Raw genomic sequence first — 17,996 nt, 5'->3', positions numbered from 1 at the left:
CCATTACAGCATTACTACTATTATTATATATCTGCTTATAAACAAACATGTATGGGAACATTATAGAAAGATAACAACAATAGACACATCTGAATTAAAACCTAAGTAAACGAGGAGGGCATTGCCTTTGAACAATAAACAATAGTAAGTAGATATTTATAAAATGTTCACCATTGAGAGAGAGTGTTACTGGGTGTCCAGTTTTGTACGGGACAGTTCAGGCTTTCAACTGACTGTCCAGTAAAATCTCTACAAAAGAAATAGACACATACAGTAAATGTAATTTTTAGCTCCTCTGAACTTAAGCTAAGTTTTTAAATGTGCCTGTGTCTCAATCCTTAAAAATATAATTTGGCACCATAAGAAAGTGTCTCTACTGATACACAGTGTAATTTTTTTATGTCAATTACCATATATGTAAAGATTTGAAATGGCAGACTAAGCACTGCACTGTGCATGCTACTCTGCAAAAAACAAACTGCTCTTGATGTTACCAAAAGACAAGTGGATAAAGTATAAAAACTCTAAATAAACTGTTCTGTGTGTATGACTAGTAGCTAGAGGTTAAGACCTCTATATGACTAGTAGCTAGAGGTTAAGACCTCTGTATGACTAGAAGCTAGAGGTTAAGACCTATGTATGACAAGTAGCTAGAGGTTAAGACCTCTCTATGACTAGTAGCTAGAGGCTAAGACCTCTGTATGACTAGTAGCTAGTGGTTAAGACCTCTGTATGACTAGTAGTAGCTAGAGGTTAAGACATCTGTATGACTAGAAGCTAGTGGTTAAGACCTCCTCTGTATGACTAGTAGCTAGTGGTTAAGACCTCTGTATGACAAGTAGCTAGAGGTTAAGACCTATATATGACTAGTAGCTGGTGGTTAAGACCTCTGTATGACTAGTAGCTAGTGGTTAAGACCTCTGTATGACTAATAGCTAGAGGCTAACAGTTCTGTATGACTAGCAGCTAGAGGTTAAGACTTCTGTATGACTAGTAGCTAGATGGTAAGACCTCTGTATGACTAGTAGCTAGTGGTTAAGACCTCTGTATGGCTAGTAGCTAGAGGTTAAGACCTCTGTATGACTAGTAGCTAGTGGTTAAGACCTCTGTATGACTAATAGCTAGAGGCTGAGACTTCTGTATGACTAGCAGCTAAAGGTTAAGACTTTTGTATGACTAGTAGCTAGAGGTTAAGACCTCTGTAGGACTAGTAGCTACAGGGTAAGACATCTGTAGGACTAGTAGATAGAGGTTAAAACCTCTGTATAACAAGTAGCTAGAGGTTAAGACCACACATAGCTAGAGGTTAAGACCTCTGTATGACTAGTAGCTAGAGGTTAAGACCTCTGTATGACTAGTAGTTAGAGGTGAAGACCTATGTATGACTAGTAGCTAGAGGTTAAGACCTTCGTATGACAAGTAGCTAGATGTTAAGACCTCTTTATGACAAGTAGCTAGAGTTTAAGACCTCTGTATGACTAGTAACTAGAGGGTAAGACCTCTGTATTACTGCTAGTTAGAGGTTAAGACCTCTTTATGACAAGTAGCTAGATATTAAGACCTCTGTATGACTAGTAGCTAGAGGGTAAGACCTCTGTATTACTGGTAGCTAGAGGTTAAGACCTTTGTATGACAAGTAGCTAGAGGTTAAGACCTCTGTATGACAAGTAGCTAGAGGTTAAGACCTCTGTATGACTAGTAGCTAGAGGTTAAGACCTCTGTATGACAAGTAGATAGAGGTTAAGACCTGTGTATGACTAGTAGCTAGAGGTTAAGACCTCTGTATGACTAGTAGCTAGAGGTTAAGACCTCTGTATGACTAGTAGCTAGAGGGTAAGACCTCTGTATGACTAGTAGCTAGAGGTTAAGACCTCTGTTTGACTAGTAACTAGAGGTTGAGATCTATTTATGACAAGTAGCTAGAGGTTAAGACTTCTGTATGACTAGTAGTTAGAAGTTAAGACCTCTGTATGACTAGTAGCTAGAGGATAAGAACTCTGTAAGACTAGTAGCTAGAGGTTAAGACCTCTTTATGATAAGTAGCTAGAGGGTAAGACCTCTGTATGACTAGTAGCTAGAGGGTATGACCTCTGTATGACACGTAGCTAGAGGTTAAAACCTCTGTATGACTAGTAGCTAGAGATTAAGAACTCTGTATGACTAGTAGCTAGAGGTTAAGACCTCTTTATGACAAGTAGCTAGAGGTTAAGACCTCTGTATGACTAGTAGTTAGACGTTAAGACTTCTGTGTGACTAGTAGCTAGAGGATAAGACCTCTGTATGACTAGTAGCTAGAGGTTAAGACCTCTGTAAGACTAGTAGCTAGAGGTTAAGACCTCTTTATGATAAGTAGCTAGGGGGTAAAACCTCTGTAGGACTAGTAGCTAAAGGTTAGGACCACAAGTAGCTAGAGCTTAAGACCTCGGTATAACAAGTAGCTAGAAGTTAATACCAAACATAGCTAGAGGTTAAGACCTCTGTATGACAAGTAGCTAAAAGTTAAGACCTCTGTGTGACTAGTAGCAAGAGGTTAAGACCTCTGTATGACTAGTAGTTAGAGGTTGAGACCTATGTATGACTAGCAGCTAGAGGTTAAGACTTCTGTATGACTAGCAGCTAGAGGTTAAGACTTCTGTATGACTAGTAGCTAGAGGTTAAGACCTCTATATGACTAGTAGCTATAGGTTAAGACCTCTGTATGACTAGTAGCTGGTGGTCAAGGCCTCTGTATGACTAGTAACTAGTGGTTAAGACCTCTGTATGACTAATAGCTAGAGGCTAACACTTCTGTATGACTAGCAGCTAGAGGTTAAGACTTCTTTATGACTAGTAGCTAGATGGTAAGACCTCTGTATGACTAGTAGCTAGTGGTTAAAACCTCTGTATGACTAGTAGCTAGAGGTAAAGACCTCTGTATGACTAGTAGCTAGTGGTTAAGACCTCTGTATGACTAGTAGTTAGAGGTTAAGACCTCTGTATGACTAGTAGCTAGAGGATAAGACCTCTGTATGACTAGTAGCTATAGGTTAAGACCTCTTTATGATAAGTAGCTAGAGGTTAAGACCTCTGTATGACTAGTAGCTAGAGGGCAAGACCTCTGTATTACTGGTAGTTAGAGGTTAAGACCTTTGTATGACAAGTAGCTAGAGGTTAAGACCTCTGTATGATAAGCAGCTAGAGGTTAAGACCTCTGTATAACTAGTAGCTAGAATTAAGACCTCTGTATGACTAGTAGCTAGTTGTTAAGACCTCTGTATGACAAGTATCTAGAGGTTAAGACCTTTGCATGACAAGAAGCTAGAGGTTAAGACCTTTGTATGACTAGTAGTTAGAGGTTAAGACCTCTGTATGACTAGTAGCTAGAGGTTAAGACCTCTGTATGACTAGTAGCTTGAGGTTAAGACCTCTGTATGACTAGTAGCTAGATGTGGGTTGTTTTTTTTGCATGGTTGTATGAGTGTGTCTTTGTGTATGCATGTGTGTTTTTCATGGGTGTGACAGTGCTTCTGGTTCAGTGTGTGAGTGTGTATCTCTGTGTGTGTTTTTTGCATGGGTGTGTGTATCTGTGTGTGCGTGTGTATTGCATGGGTGTGTGATGTCTGTGTGTGTTTTTGCATGGGTGTGTGTGTCTGTGTGTTTTTGCATGGGTGTATGTGTCTGTGTGTTTTTGCATGGGTGTGTGTGTGTCTGTGTGTGCGTGTGTGTTTTTGCATGGGTGTGTGTGTCAGTGTGTGTGTGTGTCTTTGCATGGGTGTGTGTGTTTTTCATGGGTGTGTGTGTCTGTGTGTGTTTTGCATAGGTGTGTGTGTCTGTGTGTGTTTTGCATGGGTTTGTGCGTGTGTTTTGCATGTTTGTGTGTGTCTGTGTGTTTTGCATGGGTGTGTGCATCTGTGTGAGTTTTGCATGGGTGTGTGTGTGTGTTTTTGCATGGCTGTGTGTGTGCGTGTGTATTTTTGCATGGGTGTGTGTTTGTCTGTATGTGCGTGTGTTTTTGTATGGGTGTGTGTGTCTGTGTGTGCATCTGTGTTTTTCATTGGTGTATCTGTGTGTTTGGTGTGCATGTGTGCGTCTGTCTGTCACTGTGTTTGCATGGTTGTGTTTATCTTTGTGTTTGTGTCTGATTGTGTTTGCTTGTTTATATGTATATGTTAGCGTGTGTGCTAATGTGTATGCGCATGTATCTGTGTGCTTGTCTGTTCATTGAGAATGCCTGGACATTTCTCAGTGAAACACTGATATGGTTGTCTCACGGCAGGCACACAGGACCATACATTGGTCTTTAGCATTCAATGGCAGCAATGTTTGCAACAAAATATAACATTGCTACAAATATTGTTGCAAGCACTGCAGCATATACACTACACAATACATCATAAGCCTATCTAGGTTTACTTTTCAACACAGGATACCTAAAAACAAGCAAGTTTTTTTTTATATTACATGCTCTCTTTAAAACGTTTAATTTTGCCTTTGCTGTTATATTACTAAATATGCGACCAAAAGTACATTATCATTTTCACATTTTGGCTCCAGTATGAGGGCTTAGACAGCTGGCTATAGAAAATGGTCCCTGCTTTTCCAAGAGGACAAAGGAAAATTGATAATAGAAGTCAGTTAGAAAGTTGTTTAAAATCGCTGCTCTATCTGAATCATGGAAGTAATACGAATGAGGAAAAAGGAATGCTGAGACTTGAGGTAGATGAAAAGAAGTTTTATTCAGGAGCAGGCTTATCATCAGACACAGGGTAAGCTCCTATCTTACGCGTTTCGCGCATGGGCACATGCGCTTCATCAGAGATGGAAGTAATAGTTGGGTTTCATATCCCTATAGCATTGTCTTTGTATTGTGTATTCGTCAGTTACTCAATTCTACTGTATTTCGTGCCATAAATACAGGAAGTGAGCAGGCTATTAGTACACAGTTTAAAATATACTGATATACAATACTTCAAATAGGAAGTTTTTTGTTTGCTTAAAAGACCATTAAATAGTTTGAGTTTGTAAAATAAAATGTTTCATTATAAGTAATAAACACATTGTACAATCTGCTGCTTCCTTTCTTTATTTTGTCCCCTTTCTTGTTATTTTGGGCTTCACAATTCCTGTTAGATGTGGAAGTGCAAATTCATTGGTTGCTGAATCTAGTGACTTATTTATAATTGCCCCTTATTAGCAGAGAAGGAGTCCTAGGTTACTGGTGATACCCATTACTAAAAAATTTCAATTATTTTTTAAAAAATTTCAATGACTAATATAATAATAAAAAATAATAATAATAAAAAACATACATTTTTTAATATATATATATATCTCATTAGACTTTTTGCTCTGAATACATTATTCTACCTAGCATTTACTTAGGGCCAGATAACAAGTGGAGCTCTAAATATCGCTTTCATGAAATTGATATTTGCACTCCACTGTGTAATACTAGTGCACGCTAATGTGCGCTGGTATTACAAGTTCACAGCAATGTGAACACAACCTCACATTCGCATTGCTGAGAAACCTGAGCTCAGGAAAGCGCGCTTCCATAGGCTCCTATGGGAGCCTTGTTTTAATGCCATCAGAAATGGCATCAGAACTTGAGGGCAGCGAAGGGGGTAAGTAACGCAGCGATGGCAGCAATTTTAAATATATATGTATATAAGCATTTACACATATTAACACATAAATATATATGTATATAAGCATATACACATATTAACACATAAATATATATATATGTATATAAGCATATACACATATTAACACATAAATATATATGTATATAAGCATATACACATATTAACACATACATATATATGTATATAAGCATATACACATATTAACACATAAATATATATGTATATAAGCATATACACATATTAACACATAAATATATATGTATATAAGCATATACACATATTAACACATAAATATATATGTATATAAGCATATACACATATTAGCACATAAATATATATGTATATAAGCATATACACATATTAACACATAAATATATATGTATATAAGCATTTACACATATTAGCACATAAATATATATGTATATAAGCATTTACACATATTAACACATAAATATATATGTATATAAGCATTTACACATATTAACACATAAATATATATGTATATAAGCATTTACACATATTAGCACATAAATATATATGTATATAAGCATTTACACATATTAGCACATAAATATATATGTATATAAGCATATGCACATATTAACACATAAATATATATGTATATAAGCATATGCACATATTAACACATAAATATATATGTATATAAGCATATGCACATATTAACACATAAATATATATGTATATAAGCATTACACATATTAGCACATAAATATATATGTATATAAGCATTACACATATTAGCACATAAATATATATGTATATAAGCATTTACACATATTAGCACATAAATATATATGTATATAAGCATATACACATAAATATATATGTATATAAGCATATACACACATTAACACATAAATATATATGTATATAAGCATTTACACATATTAACACATAAATATATATGTATATAAGCATATACACATAAATATATATGTATATAAGCATTTACACATATTAACACATAAATATATATGTATATAAGCATATACACATAAATATATATGTATATAAGCATTTACACATATTAACACATAAATATATATGTATATAAGCATATACACATATTAACACATAAATATATATGTATATAAGCATTTACACATATTAACACATAAATATATATGTATATAAGTATATACACATATTAACACATAAATATTTATGTATATAAGCATATACACATTAACACATAAATATATATGTATATAAGCATATACACATATTAACACATAAATATATATGTATATAAGCATATACACATATTAACACATAAATATATATGTATATAAGCATTTACACATATTAACACATAAATATATATTTATATAAGCATATACACATATTAACATATAAATATATATGTATATAAGCATATACACATTTTAACATATAAATATATATGTATATAAGCATATACACATATTAACACATAAATATATATGTATATAAGCATATACACATATTAACACATAAATATATATGTATATAAGCATTTACACATATTAACACATAAATATATATGTATATAAGCATTTACACATAAATATATATGTATATAAGCATTTACACATATTAACACATAAATATATATGTATATAAGCATATACACATAAATATATATGTATATAAGCATATACACATATTAACACATAAATATATATGTATATAAGCATATACACATAAATATATATGTATATAAGCATATACACATAAATATATATGTATATAAGCATTTACACATATTAACACATAAATATATATGTATATAAGCATATACACATATTAACACATAAATATATATGTATATAAGCATATACACATATTAACACATAAATATATATGTATATAAGCATATACACATATTAACACATAAATATATATGTTTATAAGCATATACACATACATATATATGTATATAAGCATATACACATAAATATATATGTATATAAGCATTTACACATATTAACACATAAATATATATGTATATAAGCATTTACACATATTAACACATAAATATATATGTATATAAGCATATTCACATAAATATATATGTATATAAGCATATACACATATTAACACATAAATATATATATGTATATAAGCATATACACATATTAACACATAAATATATATGTATATAAGCATATACACATATTAACACATAAATATATATGTATATAAGCATATACACATATTAACACCTAAATATGTATGTATATAAGCATTTACACATATTAACACATAAATATATATGTATATAAGCATTTACACATATCAACACATAAATATATATGTATATAAGCATATGCACATATTAACACATAAATATATATGTATATAAGCATATACACATATTAACACATAAATATATATGTATATAAGCATTTACACATATTAAAACATAAATAGATATGTATATAAGCATATACACATATTAACACATACATATATATGTATATAAGCATATACACATATTAACACATAAATATATATGTATATAAGCATATACACATATTAACACATAAATATATATATGTATATAAGCATATACACATAAATATGTATGTATATAAGCATTTACACATATTAACACATACATATATATGTATATAAGCATATACACATATTAAACACATAAATATATATGTATATAAGAATATACACATTAACACATACATATATATGTATATAAGTATATACACATATTAACACATAAATATATATGTATATAAGCATATACACATATTAACACATAAATATATATGTATATACACATACTAACACATAAATATATATGTATATAAGCATTTACACATATTAACGCATAAATATATATGTATATAAGCATATACACATATTAACACATAAATATATATGTATATAAGCATATACACATATTAACACATAAATATATATGTATATAAGCATTTACACATATTAACACATAAATATATATGTATATAAGCATTTACACATATTATTACATAAATATATATATGTATATAAGCATTTACACATATTAACACATAAATATATATGTATATAAGCATTTACACATATTAACACATAAATATATATGTATATAAGCATTTACACATATTAGCACATAAATATATATGTATATAAGCATTTACACATATTAGCACATAAATATATATGTATATAAGCATTTACACATATTAGCACATAAATATATATATGTATATAAGCATTACACATATTAGCACATAAATATATATGTATATAAGCATTTACACACATTAACACATAAATATATATGTATATAAGCATATACACATATTAACACATAAATATATATGTATATAAGCATTTACACATATTAACACATAAATATATATGTATATAAGCATTTACACATATTAACACATAAATATATATGTATATAAGCATTTACACATATTAACACATAAATATATATGTATATGCTTATATACACATTAACACATAAATATATATGTATATGCTTATAAACACATATTAACACATAAATATATATGTATATGCTTATAAACACATATTAACACATAAATATATATGTATATAAGCATATACACATATTAACACATAAATATATATGTATATAAGCATTTACACATATGAGCACATAAATATATATGTATATAAGCATTTACACATATTAACACATAAATATATATGTATATAAGCATTTACACATATTAACACATAAATATATATGTATATAAGCATTTACACATATTAACACATAAATATATATGTATATAAGCATTTACACATATTAGCACATAAATATATATGTATATAAGCATTTACACATATTAGCACATAAATATATATGTATATAAGCATTTACACATATTAACACATAAATATATATGTATATAAGCATATACACATACATATATATATGTATATAAGCATTTACACATATTAACACATAAATATATATCTATATAAGCATGTACATATATTAACACATAAATATATATGTATATAAGCATTTACACATATTAACACATAAATATATATGTATATAAGCATTTACACATATTAACACATAAATATATATCTATATAAGCATGTACATATATTAACACATAAATATATATGTATATAAGCATTTACACATATTAACACATAAATATATATGTATATAAGCATTTACACATATTAACACATAAATATATATGTATATAAGCATATACACATAGAACACATAAATATATATCTATATAAGCAGATACATATATATTTACTGTTCCCATAGACCGCTATGTAAAGGTACTTTTCAGTGCCGTTTTTTTCTAACACCCCACTCCCACCAACTTTAGCCCCAAATACTGCCTAGTGCAGTAAGTTTATAAAAAAATAAAGATGCTGCTATCTTCATTTTTTAATAGAATACACTACACTGTATATTGGGGGCATTTGGGGCACACTTATAAATTAACAAGAGATCTGATCTCTGGTGCTAATTGCTACTGCAATCTCGTGGTAGCAATAAACAGTCGCTTGAAATGGCTGATTCATTTGTTTGAGTGCGCGATAATTTAGCGCTCCCGTAACCCTTAGTGTTTAATGCTCTGATTTTGGGTTATGTGAGTCAATTAACAAATAGCAACTTTACAACGGACTTGCATCTACACAATATCAGACTTGTGTTTTTTTTACTACCATTTAGAGGGACATGAAACCCATTTTTTTTCTTTCTGTCATGATTCAGATGCAGCATAACATTTCAAACAACTTTATAATTTACTTCTATCCAATTAGCTTCATTCTCTTGCTATCCTTTGTTGAAAATGATACCTAGGTAGGCTCAGGAGCTGTGAGCTAGCTGCTGATTGGTGGCTGCACATAAATACCTTTTGTCATTGACTTACTGATGTTTTAAGCTAGCGTTCAGTATTGGATTTCTGCTTCTTCAATAAAGGATGCCACGAGAATTAAGCAAAATTGATAATACAAGTAAATTAAAAAGTTGCTCTATCTTAATCATAAAAGAGTTAGCCTATCTTGGCTCACAGTTCCTGCATACTCAAACTTCTGTAAACAGACCCCTGTATCTGTATCACCATCTAAACAAAGCCCTTGTTAAAGTCACACATTAGACTGTACAAGCCTAACCCTGCTACATATATGTCCCTAAATGGCCTCAAAAGAGATAAAAAGATTAAGAAATGGAAAACAATTGAGATTTTACTAACACAATAACAGTCACTATTGTTGTCTACTCCAGAGAAAGACCATATTGGCTCCTCCAAATAAAGCAAGTTGTAAACGGGAATTTGATCATTCAAAAACAATTGCAACAAACAATTGTGTTAACAAATTCAAAAGTGTCCAAAGTCACCTAGTTTGTTAATTTATTGTAAAACTACATAAAATGTTATAATTACAAGGTGTTTGCTGTCTGTTTAACTCATTAGCTTTTTAGTTTTAATTTGAGCTATGGATGCACTTTTCATTAGCATATTGGCACAGGTATCCATTTTGGACATACAAATTAAAGATGATATCCCTTATGCAAGAGCATAATAATGATGCAGGACAAATACCCAGTAAGTACTGGTATATGTTATACAGACAGATCATAGTTTCCTCAGTTTGCATTATTTTAGAAAATATTCCATTAAATTCCAAGAAAACAAAAAATGAACAGAAGAAGAATTACTAAAAACAGTATATGTCTTGTTTTTGGAAATAATCTAATAATAGTTAGCAGAGCTATAACTAGGCTCATTTTAATGAGAAATAAATAAAACAATGTTTATTTATTTATTACTTTTAAATGAAAAAAAATACAAGTAACTATTTCTGAGAATGATTTGACTTCACAAATTCAAGTTGCAAATATATGATTTATAACAAATAAACATTGTATGATAAGTTAAAGGGACACTGAACCCAATTTTTTTCTTTCATGATTCAGATAGAGCATGCAATTTTAAGCAACTTTCTAATTTACTCTAGCCGGACCATTTTTGGTTCAGCACTCTGGGTGGCTACATTTAGCCACCAATCAGCAAGTGCTGAACCAAAAATGGGCTGGCTTCTAAGCTTACATTCCTGCTTTTTCAAATAAATATACGAAGAGAATGAAGAAAAATTGATAATAGGAGTAAATTAGAAAGTTGCTTAACCCTTTGGCTGCTAAGCCATTTCCCAACTGGGTGCTAAAATTTTCTTTTAATTTTTTTATTTTTTAAATTTTTGAATTTTTGAATTTTTTTTTACAGATCCCCAATACTTACACTGTTGGAAAGTTTAGGCGATTACCTTTCCAACAGTGGGTCTTGGGGGTCTGTAGCTGCTTAGATGCCTGAGATACAGGCTTGTAAGCAGCATGCCCCCTCCTCCTATACTTAACATTGTTAAGTATAAATAAAGTTGCGCGGTGACATCATCACGTAATTGCGCGTGACGTCCCCGCGCATCACGTGAAGCCCCGGCAATGCCTGTCACTTTACAGGCACGATCGCCGGGGTAGGAGTAGTAAGGAGCCCCCAGATCTCCCTCAAGGTGGGAGAGTGCTCATGACGGCTCTGAGCCGTCATTAGCACCAGAGTGAGAAACTCTGTGATGGCTCAGAGCCGTCATTAGCACTCAAAGGGTTAAAATTGCATGCTCTATCTGAATCATTACAGAAAAAAATGGGTTCAGTATCCCTTTAAGTGAGATTTTTTATTTTAACAGATACTTAAATTTGTAAATAGTCCGGTTTGTCATAATGTTGCAACAGATGAAATGTTCATACTGAAGTTTCCTCAAATAAAATAAGAAAAATAGACAATCCTCATAGTGTTAGTCTGTAATAATATTAAATGTAATCTTAAAGGGCAGCAAAATACTCACAAAGACCAGAGCTAGGCCAGGGTTTGAATCACTTTGTGAGAAACCTCACAGGCAAACAGGATCTGTTTGTGTAAAAATATTTATTTTAACAAAAAGCGCCAGATTACGTGTGAAGTGAAAATGTTTGTGCCCAATCGATAAGGGGTTTATCGCGAGGGTTTGCGTTATCTTAAGGGGCAGCAAAATACTCACACAGACCAGAGCTAGGCCTGGGTTTGAATCACTTTGTGAGAAACCTCACAGGCAAACAGGATCTGTTTGTGTAAACATATTTATTTTAACATAAAACGCCAGATTACAAGTGGAGCGCAAATGTTTGTGCCCGAGCGATAAGGGGTTTATCGCGAGAGTTTGCGCTCATCGGGTTTAGCGCTTTTATTAAAAGTTGAAAGTAAACACGATTGTGTGAGCGCAATCACGATTAATGCTAGAATGATTACCGTGAGTTCAGAGCTCTGGTTAACTGTTTCGAGAAACATAAAAGTTGCACAAAACACATCCAAAATACATTACACTCATAATAACACTATCTAATAAATTAATATGAAGATGGCATTTTAAAGGTCCCATTTCTTTAGAAGTTGTACCCACTGATTATAGTGAAAGACTATTCTGACCACTAGTGATGCCCAAAATAAGTAATAGGTGCAATCAGTAACAATGGTATATAAGATACCGCTACATATATTTGTAGTTAGAATATTTACCTATTTTTTACAAGAAGGGGTTTACAATAAATATCTAGAAAACAAACTGCAACAAATTAAAAACTAACACACAGGATAAAAGGAAGACTAAAGCTGTAACTAGACATAAGGGTTAGAGGTCTGGTAGATACAAAAAGCAAGTAATACATATTTTGTTCTGTGGGTAGCAGGGGCAATTTATTTATTCTTACAAGATATAAACATAAAGTAGAAATGGGAGAATAATTGGAAAAAAGATCAGAAAAGGGACATATTAAAAAAATAAAGAAATTGGAGTCTGGGAAATGTGTCCCTTTGCTTCAGGAGAGGATGTCACATTTTACTGACTTCAAAAGCCACAAGTTCCTTCTTTCCTTAGGTCACTGGGTTCTGATTGTACAGTAAATGCCTTAAAAGGGCCACTAAAGTCAAAATTAAAGTTTAATGATTCAGATAACGAATGCAATCTAAAAAAAAAAGAAGTAAAAATGTCACACTCTAATTTACTCCTTGGTTGAAAGGAGAGGATACTGAGGTATGCTCAGGAGTGTTTATGTGTCTGAAGCACCATGCAGCAGAAGTGTTTGCTGAGGACACATGCACACTTCGTTGGCTACCTTAGTGCCCAGTACAATACGTTATGGACTAAGTTTTAACAATGGTTACCAAGAAAACAATTTTTTTTTATAAAAGTAAACTAAAACTAAACAAAAATAAAAAAAAGTACTCCCTGAATCAAGATAGTTTTATTTTGAGTTCAACATCCCTTTAACTAGGCTTTCATTCTTTATACAAACACTGTAACATTTCTGTAACCACTTGGTTACCAATAGCCACACATAATTACCTTACACATGCAACATTGTTTTAACCTCTTGCTAACCAGTAACACAAATGTAGCAGTGATTTAACCCCTTGCTTGTCGTTACCAGAACCCATTTATAGTAACCCTGGCTAGCACCCTAAAATCTGGTGCTTGTTGAGCCCAGTTATAAATAATATAGCAGCTCTACAAAACACATAATCATCTGCACATAGATGCCTGATAATCAGTGGCTAAAGTGCACAAGTGGCTAAATATGGCTAAATGCCACTCGTTTTCAAACCTGTCCTCACGCCTCCCTAACAGGCCAGGTTTTGACGATATGTGAACTAGAGCACAGGTGAAATAATCAGCTGAATAGTAAACATGGTTATTTTACCTGCTCTAACCCAAGGTAATCCTGAAAATTTTGCCTGTTAGGGAGGCCTGAAGACAGGTTTGAAAACCAGTGCTGTATGCTCTGCTTTAACTTTACCTCTTGAATATTTAGCTGAAACTGACTCTTTTAATGAAATACCGAGAGCTGCTATCATTATTAATTTCATTGCAGGAAATAGGTTATAGCCATTCGAAATTCTAGATTTATTATTTTGCGGACAGACAAGTTGTGAACCTGTCTGTATTTCATCATAAATTATAGGGTGCAAATTAGTGCCCATATTTACCATTGCACAAATGAACGCTTGTGCAATGGCCCCCATTTTCTCATAATTATTTGATTCTGACTAGGGCCTTGTCAATCACCCCAGATGAATGGATCCGGTGTAATTTTCACCCGCCAACTCTAAGTTAGCAGAGATGGTTCATGAAACAGCAATACAAACCACTGCTTCATAAATATCAGTTGCAGAGTCAAAAGAGCAAACCTGCAACCGATCGGTCAATGATAAATCTAATTCTAAATATTTCCAAAGTTTTAAGTTGCTCTGACTGCCCCAGAGCGGCTGATCAATCACTCTCTGCAATGGAGAGAAATCACACAAAATCTTTTTTATTTATTTTGTAATGTATGTGTCTCTCCTTCTCAAACAGAACCTGCATAGTGAGATAAACTGATGTTAATCTACATCTTGCATTTGTAAAATTCTTTGAGAGACCTCACAGTACTGCCGAGCCGAGGCATGTTAGATAATCTCACCAGACCAGACAGCTTTATAATGCTGGGCCCTAAGACACAATAAAGATTGTTTATTCTACAAATGACAGATTTGACAGAACAATGAATTCTATCGTGTAATGCAGGAAAGGAAGATGTTTACCTTGGAAGCACCTGTGTCTTGATTAAAGTAACATTAACATTATTTTAAAGGGCCATTATAGTGGAGAAATTACTTGCTCTGATTTGTTAGAACATGACATTTTAGCAATAGGGACATAGTACTTATATGCGAAATCACTTAAAAGTGATTCAGTATAACTGTAAAAAGCTGACAGGAAAATATCACCTGAGCATCTCTATGTAAAAAAGGAAGATATTTTACCTCAAAATGTCTTCATCTTATAAAAGTGCTCTGTGAACAGTTATCCTTCAGCTACTGTCAGCTACAGTTTTTACCAGCCAATCGGCTTCATCAGTGCTGATGTCACACTGCTTGTTCTCATAAGATTTTACTGAAATCGCGAGAGGTTTCATAGTAAAGATCCTTAAACTGAGGAGAGAAATAACATGACTGTGTCTACACATGCCACATGCATGCTTCCTTGCAAGTTATGGATCTAGTATCCTGATTGGCTGCTGAAATTCCCTTTACAATGGGATATGGCTACTGTGGAAATTTTGAGGTAAAATATCTTCTTTTTTTACATAGAGATGTTCAGGTGATATTTTTTTGTCAGCCTTTTACAGCTATGTGCATCACTTTCAAGTGTGTCAACATTTGGATAACATATACCTTTTAACCCATAGTTAAAGTACAGCTCTGGGGTTTCAGAGAATTGCTGGTCCCAAGTATAAACAGTGACCAAATTAGCAGCGTCAGTCGACTGACTCAGCTTTGCAGCAACTATTGATTGGGTCAATGGCAGTTTTTGAATGAGAGTGCACATGGCACATGCATATGCCGCTGAAACAGTGATAGCTTTTATTAGAAGCCCTTTTATTGTAATACTGAAACATATTGCAAAAATGCTTCTATTAAAAACTGAAATGCACTTGTGCACATTTAAATTTTGACCATTATGTCTCTTTAAAGCAGGTATGGGGAACCTTGGCACTCCTAATGTTTCAGAACTACATTACCCATGATGCTTAGGCACTCTGAAGTCCAGTTGAGCATCATGGGAAATGTAGGTTCCCCATTCCTGCATGACAGTATACACTAATTTTCATATAACTGCATGTAATAGACACTACTATGAAGAAGAATTTGCACAGATACTGATCTAAAAATCCAGTATAAAACTTTTTAAAAACTTACTTAGAAGCTCTCAGTTTAGCTCTGTTGATAAGGTTAGGCTGGGACACCCAGTGAAAAGGGCTGTGAAAACAAGAAGAGCAGACATTCTCCCCCCCCCCCCTGCATATGAAAAGACAAATTACAAATATGATTATAAATCAGTCTACATCTGATACTTTGGAGCTTGGTTAGGAGTCTGAAAATCAGCAAAATGTTATTAAAAAATAAGCAAAACTATATATTACAAAAACACTCCCAGATGGGCTGTATAAATGCATCATCCACAAAACATTTATGCAATGTCCCTTTAAGTATTATGTTGCAAAAAATCAGCAGAAGTGTTTTATAAAATCTTGAACTGTCATTTTATTAGAAGAATGTGTCATGTACAGGGACACCCTCTGAGTATGTTTATCTTATCTCATATGTGACCAATCAGGGACATATATAAATGAGCTTCTGCATTGATTAAAGGGAGATGAAACAAAACATTTTCTATTATGATTCAGACGGAACATACATTTTTAAACAACCTTCCAATTTACTTTTTGCTTCATTCTCTTGGTATCCTTTATTGAAGGAGCATCAATGCACTACTGTGAGCTAGCTGAACACATTGGTAAGTCAATGACAAAAGGCATTTATATGCAGCCACTAATCAACAGTTAGCTCCAAATTCCTGAGCCTACAAACGATACCAAGAAAACTAAGCATGAAAAAAAAACTTGGGTTTTATGTCCCTTTAATAAACTCCTGTGGCATGTTGAAGGATAGGCATCTGAATACTGCAGGTTGGATTCTAGCCTCTCTGAGGATATTTACAAATATTTTTTGTTGATAAATTACAGGAAAAGCAAACAGAATCAATAATAAAAAAATAAAAAAATAGTGTTACTACACATAGTAGCAAATGTCCAAATACCGAATACAAAAGATCTAAATGTCTGCAAAGCTGTTTATCAGGACATCCCATGAACTGAGCAGTGGGATGTAGGTCAGTGCATTTGGGTACAAACTCTGTGTGTTTTCCCCACGCACCCAGACAGGCTGGCTGTATGTTTGGCAGATGTTGTATTGGATGGAAACCGTTACGTGGTTTTGAGAAAAGAAAGTATTACTGAATATTTCATGATTTTTTTGCTTAGGTCAGGGGAAAAAACAACAAGCTGTTGGTTAGTTAGAGAGGAGTCGTGGTATCTTATCCCTACAGCAGACATTGCATCACTGCCACATAGAAGATGAAATAATGAAGAAACGTGACTGCCAGATATACAATATACTTATGGACACACAATCTGATTCTTACATTCCTTACTCTGTGTATGAAAGAAACAGTGACTATTGTTTGCAATGAAATGTCCCTTTAATATTATCCCTACACAATATATAGTTAAACAACTTTCCAATTTACTTCCATTAATAAAATGTGCACAGCCTTTTTATATTTAAACTTTTCGAGTCACCAGCTCCTACTGAGCATGTGCAAGAATTCACAGATTATATGTATATGCATTTGTGATTGGCTGATGGCTGTCACATGATACAGGTGCAGTGGAAATAGACATAAATTAGAAAATTGTCAGAA

General features: G+C 32.7%; 1 long non-coding RNA gene across 1 annotated transcript in view; it reads right to left on the bottom strand.

Annotated features, from left to right (window-relative positions):
- LOC128641433 (uncharacterized) overlaps positions 1-17,996 on the bottom strand; it is a 37,792-nt gene that overhangs the window by 9,109 nt on the left and 10,687 nt on the right. The gene's annotated exons all lie outside the window — the stretch shown is intronic.

This window comes from Bombina bombina, chromosome 10, assembly GCF_027579735.1.
Source record: "Bombina bombina isolate aBomBom1 chromosome 10, aBomBom1.pri, whole genome shotgun sequence".
Classification (NCBI taxonomy): domain Eukaryota; kingdom Metazoa; phylum Chordata; class Amphibia; order Anura; family Bombinatoridae; genus Bombina; species Bombina bombina.
The sequence above is the reverse complement of the archived record's forward strand: the minus strand, read 5'-3'. Positions and strand labels throughout refer to the sequence as shown.